This window comes from Coffea arabica, chromosome 10e (genome assembly GCF_036785885.1).
Source record: "Coffea arabica cultivar ET-39 chromosome 10e, Coffea Arabica ET-39 HiFi, whole genome shotgun sequence".
NCBI lineage: Eukaryota > Viridiplantae > Streptophyta > Magnoliopsida > Gentianales > Rubiaceae > Coffea > Coffea arabica.
Genome location: NC_092328.1, coordinates 28,253,448 through 28,269,925, shown reverse-complemented (window position 1 = coordinate 28,269,925; position 16,478 = coordinate 28,253,448).

Below are 16,478 nucleotides of genomic sequence, written 5' to 3'. Positions count from 1 at the left end.
TGAAACTAGATGCTCATGGTTGCTGTTTTCTTGCCGTTTCTCCCTTGTTTGGTAGCTTAGTTGAGTCTTGCCGGCTCATGTTGTCGTTTTCTTGCCATTTTCTTGCTGTTTTCTTGTCGTTCATTCTGCTGCAACTTTGGTAGCTTAGTTGAGTTTCTTTTGGTCACTCTGTTGATGGTTAGTTCTTGTTAAAATGGCATGCTTAATTTTCTTTCTTGCCCTATGATTGAATGTGCAATAGATCTGAGTAGCTGAAAGTTATGAAAATGGCGGCTGCCAATTTGCAGAAAGAAACCCAGCAAGTGAGGAAGAAAACTATCGAGCCTCATGCATGAAAATTTCGGAAATTACATTTTAACCTCCCAAGTCCAGTTTTGTTCTTCTATGGCCCAGAAAATTGAGAAGCTTAATCAATCTTGCCCCTTGAACATGTTATTTTCTTTGATATGATTTGATATTTTTTTTGGGTAGATTTTTTGTGAATTTTAGTTTAGTTTTTGATGGGTTTCATCTTAGACCTTTAATTTTAATTTATTTCATTTTAGACCCTTAAAACTTCTTTAATCCTTTCGATTGGGTCATTGTTTGTCTTAATTTGTTGAATATGGGTTGTTTCTTTTATTTAAATGCTTTGATTGATTCATTTCGTGTTTATTTCCATTTCATGAGATTATTTGTTAATTAAAGTGATGCCTTGACTCTTTTATTATTTTGGAGGGTAAGTAAGTAATTTCACTCCATTAGGGCTCCAACTCAAGGGGAGGTACACTCTATCCCTTATTTTTACTTTATTTGACCCTATGTGTCTATGTGATTCATGTGCTTAATTGCATGCTTTTTGAATGTTTTCATTTTATTTACTTATTTATTTATCCACTTTATTTGTTTTAGTTTTGTATAGTTATTTCTAATTTCGATCATTTGAAAGACAGTTGAATGCCAAAGTTGTAATAGCTAGGTTATTATTTTATTTATTTTATTCCGTTTCCCCTCTTAGATTGTAGTAGGCTTCCCCCGAATGTAATAGTTAGGGCTTTATTAGCTTTATTTACCTTATGTGTGTTTTGCATGTCTATGTGCTATGTGTTACCGCTTTCTTAGGGTCTTGCATCTATATATCATGCTTATGTGTTATGTGCTATATGTGATTTATGTGTTTACATGCTCTTATTAGGTCTTACATGATTTATTTGATTGTAACCGATGTGTGACGTCACCACACTAGTCCAATGCTAGTTGTGGTCAATTTCTCGAATCCACACTAGTCCAACGCTAGTTGTGGCCCTTTGTTCCGACTTTTCTCACTAGTCCAATGCTAGTGGGAAATTGTAGACATGGGCTAGTCCAACGCTAGACCCTTAGGAGCCCCTAGAGCGTTAGATCATGATTGTGTGATAAAATCACCCCATCTCATGCATATTTTCACTTTTTTAGGGTTTTTACCATGTTGCATGACACTTTCTTATATATGTACAACCTTTATCCCATATTCCCTTCTACTTATATCCCTTATTCCGTATTTTCCCTTATATATATTCTTCACTCCTTTGTATGGAAACATGACATTAGACTTACATTTCATATAAGCATTAGAACTAGGTTAATGCATTTGCTTGATTAGATTAGGGAATAACCCCTTGAGTATGGGATATGGACGAGTTTGGCCCTCTGGCCTTAGCACGCTCGTATTCCCTCTATTAAAGGGAAAATTGAGTCACAAACATTAGATTCCCGCACCCGTTATGATGCATTCCTTTAGGACATGTATATTTGTATAATTATGATTGTTTGTATTTCCCTTTTCTTTTCTTAGAGTCTCATATTTTTGCATTATTCGTGACTTCTTCGAAATAATCACTTTGGGCATCGCAAGTAATGCGATTTGCATCAATTGAGCTTTGAAGAGATATTTTGACCCCCCGATACCCTCTTAGGTCTAGGGTTTGCATTCATATAGTACATCCAAATGTGATAAATTTTTAGGTTAAAATGAGAAAATTTTTTATTAGATCACGCAACTAGCCTCGGCTAGGTTGAAAGGGTGCTTGGACTCTTGTCCTTGCCTTCCCTTTCTTCAAATGTGACTCCCGAATCTTTTTCTCTGATTTTTCGTAGACTTGGAGTCATTTAAAAAGGGTTTTCTACTTTTTTTCTTTAAAATTCATTTTTAGGTGACTTGGTACACCTTAACTCTATATCAAGTGGCGACTCCGATTTTTCCAATCAAAAACCCTTTTTAAATTACTATTTTGGCCAAATCGTCGTATTTTCAAGTCCCATGGCCATTTTCTTTTCCACACATATCACCAATTTTTAAACCTTACTTCACATTCTTATTTTTATCAAAAATGGGGCGCGACAGTTGGCGACTCCACTGGGGACTTAGAGAGTCCGAGCATTTGATTTAGTCGATTTTTTTCTTCTTTTAACCTTCTTATATATTACATTTGGATGTTTAGGATTGCATTTTTCTTCTTTTTAGGATTTTTTGCATTGCGCGCGTATCAACTCACTCCCTCACCTATTTGCGTACGATTGATTTGATGGATGGATAGTTTATGTATGTTATCCCGCGCTTTGCATTGCATTTGGGTGGGGGGATATTACCCTAGAGCCTCACGTCGGTTCTCGATCCCTCCCCTCCAAACCGAGCACTAGCATACGTGCATATGTGACAGCCCCACTTTCCCCTAAGGCGAACCAAAGAGGTTAGCGGACTGCCTGACCAGCTCTCGCCAGGACTAACAGTGCAGGCAAACACGATCTAAGACGTTTCGGGAAAATAATACGCGCTCACACAAGCCGAAATTGCAAAATAGCCAAACGCAAACTAAACCGTCGGTGAATAGTGGGTGCCATGTCATATAACTCGGAAAAACATTCCCAAACTAAATAGGACACATAAACGGGGTTAAAACAGTGTTATACACATACGTTTGTAAATTTACAAAACAAAATGGAGATAATTGGATCAAAATACATTTAGGGTTTTGCCCAAAAGGAGCTATTCAAATTACATTCACATAAGCTCAACTCGGCAACCAACATTCATAGCCTTTCCAAAAGTATTCAAATTCCTGTAAGGAAAACAAAAGGAATAGAGTGAGCTTACGCCCAGTGAGATACTACCACTCAAGCAACGAAGATCATATAAGCAGATAGCATTTCATTCCAATTCATCTAATAAAAGTAAGCCAAGAGTACACATCAATAAAGTTGGTAAAAGGATACAGACGGCTCTCAAGAGCCCCTTTCCTTGCTTGTATACTTGATCGGACTTCATTGACTCTCCGTCAATGTTTACGAGTAACCAACCGTAGGCTCCACTTTACTTCCCTTCCTTCCACCCAACATACCCCTACCGGGCCCGAACTCCATACAGTACAAATTTGATAATACTCGAGTATACCGGAATCGAGAGTCTCATACTACAAGATTCCATATAACAGTTCCCATGGCTCGTCAATTTTCACGACCAAACCCTTGCCGGCTCGATTCAATTGACCACCAATAGGGTTGAGTTCAGTGATAACAGTAAGGCCGTTGGATACTCGTCCATACGACACCAATTCAAGTATTTGCATGTATCATTCAATTTCACGGTAAACAGTCATATATAATACAAAAGGGGTGAGAGCGGTCAGGTATACCCTCACTTTAATCAGTTTCAACAGTGCAAATAAGCATTCAAGGCATCCAGTTCAAATAGACAAAGCCACACAGTAACAAGCAAGTGAGTAGTACACTCACCAAGCAAGCAAGTGGAATTTCGTAAACTTCCGCCCAAAGAGCGTCTTTACTCACCGTCACGCCCTAAAATATTCAAATAAGCACAATAAGACTCGATTACAAGTCATAAACCAATTCCACATACTACCAAAAATAAGGCTTCATTAGAACGTATAAGTACTAAAGTAAGCTAGGGAAAGTCCGGAAATGAGAGTTAAGCTCTAGGACCTAAAAATAGTTTTGATGTCCTTAAGCGTATTGGACACAACTGGCACTACGATTATCGAATGGAGGTGAAATATACACCGTTTCGAAGCTAATAGAAAGGGCTACAATGTTGAAGAAGGCCACTCAGTCTAGTTTGTAGTGAAACTAGGTCAAAAGTTCAGTATACTAAACCAGAACCGCATAAACGGGTTAACAAACTGCATTCTGGTTAAATAACCATAATTCAGGCTACCAAAGTCCAATTCAAGTGATTCCAAAGCCATCTGAAAGCCAAGATACCAGGATATATTTCTTAAGAAGACATCAACAACCAAATCAGTAGTAGTCCTGGTCAAAACATTGTTGGTGACAAGTGTCACCACCCTATGGCTCTTTGATTAATTGTTTTTCCTTGTTCTTTTATCCTTCATTACAGCTTATTTTCCTTCATTCTTTCTGTCTTTTGGCCGAGCAAGGGAGAGAGAGAGAGCAAGGGCAAAAAAAACCCACCATTTGAGTGAAAGAAACAAGATTCTAAACCGATTAACTTGTGAGTTGTGAACTTGGGAAGCTAAGGGAACCAAAAATTTCAAGAGGAGGTGAAGTATTACTCTTGCAAGCCCTTTTGTTGAGGTATAACATCTGACCCATGGCTTTGGTTCTTTTATTTTTGTTTAAGTTGTTATACAACTCATGTTTTGGTTAGATTAGTAGCTATACAAGTTGTTGTGATGATTTTGGGGTGATGTATGTAAGCTAGGGTGTGACTGATTTCCTTCTTATACTTGTTGTAGGAGTGGTATATGATGTATATAGGCTTGTATAAGAGGTTGTGGTAGTGATTGAATCAAGAAAATGAAGAGATTGCCCTTGAAATCCCAAAATTCCAGATTTCTGGAATTGTATGCTTCAGTTCTGTCCGGTTTCAGTGCCCTATGTTAGGGGCCGAATTAGTCTTGGCACAAAACATGAAAGTTGTATAGAATGATATTTTATAGATGCCTACAAACTTTCAGCTCAATCGGAGCAACGTATCCTGTGAAAGGACCGAAATATCCCTGCTGCCCTGTTTCCATCCCAACATGCTAATCAGCTTTTGTAATTGGTTGTTTTGACCAGGAATACTACTGATTTGGTTGTTGATGTCTTTTTAAGACATATAGCCTTGTATCTTAGCTTTCAAATGGCTTTGGAATCACTTGAATTGGAGTTGTATGTTCTGAGATATGATTGAATGAATCAGGACTGCTAGTTGAACTGCGAACTGGAAAATCTGGGGTTGTTTTAGTAAATTTGACCTAGATACATTGCAAACTGTGTGACGGCCCCACCTCCCCCTAGGGCGTACCCCAGGGTTCGGCGGGTCGCCTGCCCAGCTCTCGCCAGGACTCAGTCACTCGTATCACGTGCGTACATCCATAGACAATAAGTAACCCATCCACTTCAACTTAATATATACATAGATGCTCAAGTAAAAGATAAGAAACTTCTACTCACCAGAAGTCTTCAAAGTTTTTACCATTCAAGTACAACCATCGAATATACAAGGGTTCTCATTCCTCATACAACCAGCCCGTGCCAAGCACTAGGGCGAGAACCATTACAAGGCCAAAGAACTAGATCAACTAGACTATACAGAACTCTCGTCCTTGCTCGCCTTCCCCTGCTAAGGAAAACAATTGACGTGGTATGAGCTAAAAAGCCCAGTGAGGTTCTATATACATAAACAAGTAATTAAACAAGGAACATTAGTCATGTAATAACAATTAATCCAGAAAACCTTATGTATAGTTCATGAGTGGTTGGGACTTATTACAGGTATGGAGCATATCACAGGTATAACACATGATTTCATGTTGGCATTTTAGCATGGAACAATTATCGTGATACACGGTAACCATATACTGAAGGATACGGTGTTCCGGTGGAACTTTGTCGGTCCTCTGCACCTTATAACTTCCGAATCCCCACGGTTGACTGGCCATCACCTTATCCCTCCAGTGGTAATACTCGAGTATACCGACGGTTGTCCAGGGTTCCAACCTACCCGACCGAGCCCAGTCCTGGCTCGAGTAGGTCGGTAACCGAGGCGGGGCCCAAGTTCAGTTTAGAGCTTACAACATGCACAACTAACCAAGTAAATCGGTAAACGGTAAATGGTAAAATTCATCAATTGAATAGGTCGAATGAGGTAAAGTACACACTCGCCTAACAATGATGGACAACTTCATATAGCATGTGATTCATGATAATTAAGTAATCAAGTGGACACTTAGCACGTAAGCAATACAAATTGATTTCATGGGAGCATGTAATTCACGGATATCACGTAATCACATAAATTGGAAATCGAGTAAACAGATAGTCAAGTAATCAGGTAGTCACAGAAAACAATGGGTATATAGAACACTCACCTATTTACGCACAACAACGTGCAAAATATCCTTCCGGATATTATCTTTAGTCACCGAGAAAACCTAAGATTAAATGAAAAGAATATTACCACTCATTTGTCACAACCAATTAGGTGCAATCAAAGAGACTCGTCGCATGATGAGTAGAACGTATAAAAAGACTTTAAAGTAGAACGTGGACATTTGGACTCGTGGATAAAAATAACTAGGGTTTCATAGACCACACATAAAACCAACTCAAAAGGGTTATAAAATTTTCTAATGGAAACACTTGAACTAAAGACAAATCAAAATCCAACTAGATAGACTAGGAAATACCGTTTTTGGAATCGTTTATGTGGTTGAAACTTATCTTATATTCAAGTAGATATTATAGACTAATTGTCTTAATGAAATTCATGAAAAAGAGAGGACAAAATACTCAAGAAAATCCTAAACTACTCCTCTTTATTTGGTAAGAGTAAGTAAACATTTGGAGTTTCCAATTGAAGAAGGATCATGTTTTTAAGATGGAAAAACGGTCATAGTATTTTACAAGTTCAAATAAACCTTAGCTTTCGGGCGAAAATTTGGGCAGCATGCCCTTTGTTTTTACCTAATTTTCCAGCCATTTTGGCTTCATTATTTTTCCTCAACCACAACCCAACATCACACATAAGCAATTCAAGTCAAGAGCCGTTCCATAGGCTCACAATATCATAAGAATAAGAAATACAGAAATAACAAGTGCAGAAATTCAATTTAGCAAAAGACAGATTTGACGTATGAAAGCGGAAATAAACTATCCGAGGCTACGCTTATCGGATTAAGACGCAACTTATGCCGTTTCGAAGCTAAGACACAGGGCTAAAATGTTCATGAAGGTCACTTAGTCCAGTTTCTAATGTAACTTGGTCAAATTCTCAAATTACTAAACCAGAAATCAATTCGTCGGCTGTTTAAATACATTACACTGTAATGGACATATCTCAGAGTACATAAGTCCGAATCAGGTTTTCTTAGAGGCATTTGAAAGATAATTCAGAATACTACAACTTTCATGTTTTGGCAAAAAGCTAAATCAGAATGAATACTAGTCAAAAAACGTGATAAACTGGACTTAACTGATGAAACGGACTGCTGGGAAATTTTTAAAACAGTGAGGGTATTTTGGACTTTTCACAACCTACGTTGCTCCGATTGAGCTGAAATTTTGTGGGCAACTATAAAATATCATTCTCTACAACTTTCATGTTTTATGCCAAGCCAAATTCGGCCTCTAACTAGGTGATATAGAAACGGGCAGAACTGAATTTTCAAGTCCCTGAAATCTGGAAATTCTTGAAATCAAATGCTAATTTCTTTATTTTTGGCTTGCTTCACCATCTTAACTTCCCATATTAAACTTTAAACATCAAAGCCCCAAATTTTAAGCACTAGAAAAATCATAGGAAAGCTGAAAAATATTCCAATAAAATGGAAAATCATGACCCAAGCCTCTATTTCACCACATACCTCAATAATACAACCATATGTGACATATTTAGCGACTAATCGTGAATTTAATCGGAGAGTCAAGGTTCCAGCATGTATACCTTTCCAAGGAGACTAGAAACAAGTGTTCAAGGCCTTTGTTCCTCAAGAAAATTACACCGGTAGGTAGCCTTTGTGCTAGATAACAACTTAATCGGAGTAGATTTGCGCGAATAGAAGAAACTTTTCAAGATTTGGAGAAGAAATGAAGGAGAATGAGATGAACTCTCTTTGTCTCTCTCTCTCTCTCTCTTATTTCGGCCAAGATGCAGAATTAATGGAGGGAATTAAGCTAAGCTTGTGTTATAAGAAGGTTGGAAAGCTAAGGATTAATTCTAGCCACAAGTTTGGCTAACACTTGGACTAATCTTGACCACAAATTTTTCTCTCTCTTGTTGCATTTCTAATCTCTAATTTTTGGCCAATAGGAGGGCTAAGAGGGGGAAGATATTTTGCTCCATTAATGATAAACTTGTATGGCAAGAAAGTGGTGATCAAGTGGTGGTTCAATCGGTAGTACGCGGTACACGTCGGTGTGACGCGTTTTCTCTTAAATCGCGCGTACCAGGGTTTTTTACTTTCAACTCACTAACTTTTTATCATTGCTCCTAATCACATATTATTTCTCACTTAAAAGTCACTTTTAATCATCAAATTGATCCTCGGCCAGTACCGAAAATTCATCCGGCGGAAAAATCGAAAAACCCTAATTTTGCTCAAGTCATGAAACCGAAGCGGAAAACCCTATTTTCTAGGTTCATCTGCACTTATAGTTGAACAATTAGATAGTAGAGCTTTAATAAATAATAATTTTCAAATAAAAGGCATTTTTGAGGAAAAATGTAGAAAATTTGCGGGTCCTCACAAACTGGACTGAGTGGCCTTCTTCAACATTGTATCCCATTCTCTTAGCTTCAAAATGGTGTACATTGCACCTCAATCCGACTAGTTTAGCTTCAGTTGTGTTAGTTCCGCTAAGCAACAGCAAATCTGCCTTTTGTTTTCCAACCTAAACGTCATTTCCGCACATGTCCTAGCTTGATTTGGTAATCATATGACATTGAGCCTATTGAGTGGCTATTTATATTGTGTGTAATGTTGGGATTGATTGAGAAAGATAATGAAGCCATAAATGGCTGGGAAATAGGTAAATACAAAGGGCGTGCTGCCCAAATTTTTGCTCGAGGGCTAAGTTTCTACTTGAACTTCTATATTTTCGTTTGGCACATACTATGACCGTTTTTCCATCTTATAACATGATCCTTCTTCAATTGGAAACTCCAAATGTTTACTTACTCTTACCCAAATAAAAAGGAGTGGTTTAGGATTTTCTTGGGTATTTTGTCCTCCCTTTTACATGAATTTCATTAAGACATTTAGTCTATAATAACTACTTGAATATGAGATGATTTTGAACCACATAAACAATCCCGAAAACAATATTTCTTAGTCTATATAGTTGGATTCCGACATGTCTTTGGTTCAAGTGTTTTCCGTTGGAAATTTTATACCCCTTTTTGTTTGGTTTTGCGTTTAGTTTATGAAAACCTAGCTATTTCCGTCCACCGGTCCAAATGCCCTCGTTTCACTTTAAAGTCATTTCTATACATTTTATTCATCAATTGTTGGATTTCTTCGATTTCACCTAATTGTTTGTGCTAGATAGACTGTAATATTCTTTCTCATTTACTCTTTGGTTTTCTCGGTGACTGAGATAATATCCGGAAGGATATTTGCACGTTGTTTTGCGTAAATAGGTGAGTGTTCCTTGTTTGCTATATTTTTCTTCACTTCATGACTTGTGTTCTTGTTTGATGATGTGTTGAGTGCTTTAAAGGATTTCCAAAATGAGTTTTCTAGGCGAGCGTGTACTTTACCGTGCTCGACCTAAATGAAACGTGAAATTTTCAATGATTTAATGATTGCTACATTAGTTAGGCATTATGTAAGCCTTTTGTCTGAACTGGGCCCTGCCCTTCGTTACCGATCGACTCGAGCCAGAAGCGGACTCGGTCGGGCGATATGGTGACCCTGGGTAATTTGGTATACTCGAGTATTACCTTGTAGTTCGGTGGAGCCTGACCAATTTTCAGGAGGGGGTGAACGAAACGAAAGAACGAACGAGGGTTTTATTTATCAAAAATGCATTTTATTTAATTGATCGGAGGAATAAGGGGAATGACAGGAGAACGAACGAACGAACGAATATATGGCTCCCTGTGAGCCCGTATCCTTTTAATGAATGTGTTTATCGCTTTCTTTTATATCTGTATTTTGAATTATTAGTTATATGTAATGATTGCATTGAACTTCTTGTTGCCTATGTGTTCGGAACCTCACTGAGCTTTTAGCACATTCCTTTAGTTTTGTTTTCCTTAACAGGGGACGGCGAGCAAGGATGAGAGCTCGGTAGAGTCTAGCCTAGACTGGTTTCTTTGGTTTTGTAATGGTTCTCGCCCTAGTGCTCGGCACGGGCTGGATGTATGGTGAATTGAGAACCTTTGTATATTCGATGTTTGTACTCCCTTTTGAGATAGCAATGTATATAAGTTCTGCTTTAAGTTTTGGATCGTTGTTATGTTTAGTCTTGTGGGTTTATTCTGGTTTCGATTGAGGATTGATGTGGACGACTGAGTCCCGGGGAGAGCTGGGCAGGCGGTCCGCCGAACCCTTTTGTACGCCTTAGGGGGAGGTGGGGCTGTCACAGTTGGTATCAGAGCCTGCTTCGCGTGGTCTCTGCGCGGAGTGAGCTTGGGCTAAGTGATGAATAAGTATGAAGGACTAAGTGCTCGTTCGAGCATAAGCTATGAACCCTGAAGTGTTATAGGTCTTAAATCTTTCTCATAGTATCTGAGGACCATAGATAGGTACGTCAGGCAGGAATTTCGAATGTAGATAGTTTACTCTTGGGACTGGCCAACTCGAGATGTGAATTGTCTTATTTCGGATTCTTGTGCCCGAGTACTCTATAGATTTGTATTTTGGGAACATGAACAGGCTTTGTTTGGCCAGAATGAGTACAAGAGGTCAATGGATGTGGATAGTGTGGATAGAAAATGACGTGAGAGACCGGACGGGGTTTTTAACTGAGACCGGGACGATATCGCCTTTTCTTTTGATTTGCCTTATATCGTTATGACATGACATTAGTTGGTGTATTTGTGTATATGTACGAATATCTGTCTAATTTGATTTGTATGTGTGTACTTGACTATCTGTTTTCTTGATATGTGGTGTGTTATGCGTGTATATGTCTATTTTTGTATCCGGTGTGCAAGAATTTAGTTAATCTAGTCAACTCACTGCGTTTATTCACTACATTACCTTTTGGGGAAAAGAAAACTTCGAGGACGAAATTTTTTGAAGGAGGGGAGATTGTGATACCCCGAAAATTTGGAGGTTGTTTGTAAAGAAAATACTAAAGTGTATTTCTTTGGGTTTGATTTAAAACCTTATTTTGTTTTAAAAGACTAGAAACCCTAAAATTTTAATCAAAAACCCTAATTTACTTGTGACTAACCGGTTTTCTTAAATCACTCATATTTTAATTGAAACCCTAATTTTAATCACTGGAATTGTAAAATTCCTCACGTTTTTCTTAAAAATGCCTTTCATTTGGAAATTATTCATTTATTATGGCCCTAATACCCAATCATTCCTCAATAGGTGCAAATGAACCTAGGAAGTAGGGTTTCACTTTTCGTTTCCAAGTTAAGAGCGAATTAGGATTTCACGTTTTCCCGTAGTATGATTATTCGGTACGGAGTGAGGATCAAATTTGATTGGTAAAAGTGACTTTTGGATGAGGGAAAACTATATGACTAGAAGTGATAATAATAAGTTAGTGATTATAAGCTGAAAACCCTAGTATAAGCGATTTAAGAGAAATCGCGTCACACCGACAGGTATCGATCACTACCGATTGAACCCACCACTTGACCACCACTTCCTTAACACCACATACCCCTGATATTTTTGTAAAATATCCCCCTCTCATACTCATCCATATGGCCAAAAATTTGTGGCAAAAAATGCAAGGGAAAGAAAGAGAAATTTGCATGGCTTTGGTGGTCACAAGTGTCACCACCCTATGGCTCTTTGATTAATTGTTTTTCCTTGTTCTTTTATCCTTCATTTCAGCTTATTTTCCTTCATTCTTTCTGTCTTTTGGCCGAGCAAGGGAGAGAGAGAGAGCAAGGGCGAAAAAAACCTTTACTCCATCTTGATTTGCACCATTTGAGTGAAAGAAACAAGATTCTAAACCGATTAACTTGTGAGTTGTGAACTTGGGAAGCTAAGGGAACCAAAAATTTCAAGAGGAGGTGAAGTATTACTCTTGCAAGCCCTTTTGTTGAGGTATAAGGTCTGACCATGGCTTTGGTTCTTTTATTTTGTTTAAGTTGTTATACAACTCATGTTTTGGTTAGATTAGTAGCTATACAAGTTGTTGTGATGATTTTGGGGTGATGTATGTAAGCTAGGGTGTGACTGATTTCCTTCTTATACTTGTTGTAGGAGTGGTATATGATGTATATAGGCTTGTATAAGAGGTTGTGGTAGTGATTGAATCAAGAAAATGAAGAGATTGCCCTTGAAATCCCAAAATTCCAGATTTCTGGAATTGTATGCTTCAGTTCTGTCCGGTTTCAGTGCCCTATGTTAGGGGCCAAATTAGTATTGGCACAAAACATGAAAGTTGTATAGAATGATATTTTATAGATGCCTACAAACTTTCAGCTCAATCGGAGCCGCGTATCCTGTGAAAGGACCGAAATATCCCTGCTGCCCTGTTTCCATCCCAACATGCTAATCAGCTTTTGTAATTGGTTGTTTTGACCAGGAATACTACTGATTTGATTGTTGATGTCTTTTTAAGACATATAGCCTTGTATCTTAGCTTTCAAATGGCTTTGGAATCACTTGAATTGGAGTTGTATGTGCTGAGATATGATTGAATGAATCAGGACTGCTAGTTGAACTGCGAACTGGAAAATCTGGGGTTGTTTTAGTAAATTTGACCTAGATACATTGCAAACTGGGCTGAGTGGCCTTCTTCAACATTGTAACCCTTTCTCTTAGCTTCGAAACGGTGTACATTTACCTCAATCCGACTAGTGTAGATTCAGTTGTGTTAGTTCCGCTAAGCAACAGCAAATCTGCCTTTTGTTTTCCAACCTAAACGTCATTTCCGCACATGTCCTAGCTTGATTTGGTAATCATATGACATTGAGCCTATTGAGTGGCTATTTATATTGTGTGTAATGTTGGGATTTATTGAGGAAAATAATGAAGCCATAAATGGCTGGGAAATAGGTAAATACAAAGGGCGTGCTGTCCAAATTTTCGCTAGAGGGCTAAGTTTCTACTTGAACTTGTATATTTTCGTTTGGCACATACTATGACCGTTTTTCCATCTTAAAACATGATCCTTCTTCAATTGGAAACTCCAAATGTTTACTTACTCTTACCCAAATAAAAAGAAGTGGTTTAGGGTTTTCTTGGGTATTTTGTCCTCCCTTTTACATGAATTTCAGTAAGACATTTAGTCTATAATATCTACTTGAATACGAGATGATTTTGAACCACATAAACAATCCCGAAAACAATATTTCTTAGCCTATATAGTTGGATTCCGACATGTCTTTGGTTCAAGCGTTTTCCGTTGGAAATTTTATACCCCTTTTTGTTTGGTTTTACGTTTAGTTTATGAAACCCTAGCTATTTCCGTCCACCGGTCCAAATGCCCTCGTTTCACTTTAAAGTCATTTCTATACATTTTATTCATCAATTGTTGGGTTTCTTCGATTTAACCTAATTGTTTGTGCTAGATAGACTGTAATATTCTTTCTCATTTACTCTTAGGTTTTCTCGGTGACTGAGGTAATATCCGGAAGGATATTTGCACGTTGTTTTGTGTAAATAGGTGAGTATTCCTTGTTTGCTATATTTTTCTTGACTTCATGACTTGTGTTCTTGTTTGATGATGTGTTAAGTGCTTTCAAGGATTTCCAAAAAGAGTTTTCTAGGCGAGCGTGTGCTTTACCGCGCTCGACCTAAATGAAACGTGAAATTTTCAATGATTTAATGATTGCTACATTAGTTGCGCATGATGTAAGCCTTTTTGCTGAACTGTGCCCTGCCCTTCGTTACCGATCGACTCGAGCCAGAAGCGGACTCAGTCGGGCGATATGGTGACCCTGGGTGAATTTGGTATACTCGAGTATTATCTTGTAGTCTGGTGGAGCCTGGCCAATTTCCAGGAGGGGGTGAACGAAACGAAAGAACGAACGAGGGTTTTATTTACCAAAAATGCATTTTATTTAATTGACCGGAGGAATAAGGGGAATGACAGGAGAACGAACGAACAAACGAATATATGGCTCCCTGTGAGCCCGTATCCTTTTAATGAATGTGTTTATCGCTTTCTTTTGTATTTGTATCTTGAATTATTGGTTATATGTAATGAATGCATTGAACTTCTTGTTGCCTATTTGTTCGGAACCTCACTGAGCTTTTAGCTCATTCCTTTAGTTTTGTTTTTCTTAACAGGGGACTGCGAGCAAGGACGAGAGCTTGGTAGAGTCTAGCCTAGACTGGTTTCTTTGGTTTTGTAATGGTTCTCGCCCTAGTGCTCGGCACGGTCTAGATGTATGGTATATTGAGAACCTTTGTATATTCGATGTTTGTACTCCCTTTTGAGATAGCAATGTATATAAGTTCTGCTTTAAGTTTTGGATCGTTGTTATGTTTAGTCTTGTGGGTTTATTCTGGTTTCGATTGTGGATTGATGTGGACGACTGAGTCCCGGCGAGAGTTGGGCAGGCGGTCCGCCGAACCTTTTGGTACGCCTTAGGGGGAGGTGGGGCTGTCACATAATCGGCCTTATGTCTACCTCACATAGGTAACGTCTTCACTCTTAATGCTACTATTACCGCCACTAATTCCAATTCATGAGTTAGTTACTTTCTCTCGTGATATATTAACTTTCTATCGACATACACAATCGTTTCATCCTGTATCGTTAGTATACATTCTAATCTATCCTTTAAAGCATCTGGGTATATCACAAAACTACCTCCTCCGCCCGGTAGGACTAACACAAGTGCATCTGTTAAACTCCTTTCACTTTTAAAATTCTTCCTCACATTTAAAATCCCAAATAACTTGCCAAGTCTTGCACTCTTAGAAAATTCCTTGATCAAACCAAAGGAAAGGTTCGACTACCTCCAAGAACTCCAAATTTCGGTAGGATTTTCTAGTCGTTTCCTCTTAAACAACTTCCACTGTAGCTGAGTCAATAACAATTCCTTCCTTAGATATTGTATAACCTAGAAAGGCTATTTCCCTTCAATCGAACTCACATTTATCGAGCTTAACGAAAGTTGGTGCATTCTTGAGGTTTGTAAAACAACATCAAGTATCTTTCATGATCTCCTCAAACCTTAGAGTATACCGATATATCATCAATAAATGCTACCACAGATTAATCTAATTATAATTTAAAACCCCGATGCATTCAGGTCATAATTGCTGCTAGTGCATTGGTCAATCCAACGGCGTAATTGAAAGTTCAAAGTGTCCCTATCTTGAATTGGAAGTGATTTTAGACACATTAGTTTCTAGGGTCCTCAACTGGTAATAGCTCTACTTTAAATTCAACTTGAATAATATCACGGCTCCTTGCCATTGGTCTAAATCCCCGGCTATGTGAGACAATGGAGTATTTGTTTTTAATGGTCACATCGTTCAAGTCTCGATAATCTATATATATTTATAGCCTCAAGCTTCCATTCCAAATGTGATATCCGATCCCTCAATCATTATGCTCATCAAATCTACCAAAGATTTCCTTTCACTAACCCAAGTCCCACAGTATTAATATATCAAATTGGCAATCAAACATTGGATCCCAACTTCAACACCAAGCTCTCGATTTGGTCACGATCCCTGGGCACCTCCAAGACCTCAGGGTGGTCTATATTCTCAAGCACAATCCCGACTATGTCTAACACCATTCGCGTCTTATTATAAATCTAAAAGTGTGGGGCAAGATTTGAACATACATGTAAGTCATAAAACCAATCAAAAGCGGAGTAAAGTTTCATATTTCATAAGGATCATAATAGGTACATCAAGTTGGGATAGGTTTATCAAACCATTTCAAAAGGGAAAGGGAAACAACAAGGTTATAGGAAAACGTGCCAAGTTACCAAGATACAAAATAACGAAAGACTTTCCCTTATACAAAAGATTAAATCTCCAAAAGTGCCAGTCTAGTCTAGGGTAAAGCTACAACCTCTATCCCTCGAGTAAAGTCAAACCATCTCGACTTCTGAAACCTTTACTACTTGGGTTCTCTTTACAGCTATTAGTATTAATTACTCTCATCAGACATTCGATTGCTTCGGGCGAAACTAATTGGCTGTTGAGTATTTATTCTTTTTGTTAGGGGCACTGGGGCAACTTGAAATCTGATGTTCGGTGCTACCACAATACAAGCACTTTTCGAATTTCTTCCAACATTCATTCTCTGTGTGGTTGGGCTTACCACAGTATCCACAAGTCGTACGAGAAGTCATGGCCTGACCAGCTTGAGAAGTTTCTTTGTATTTCATT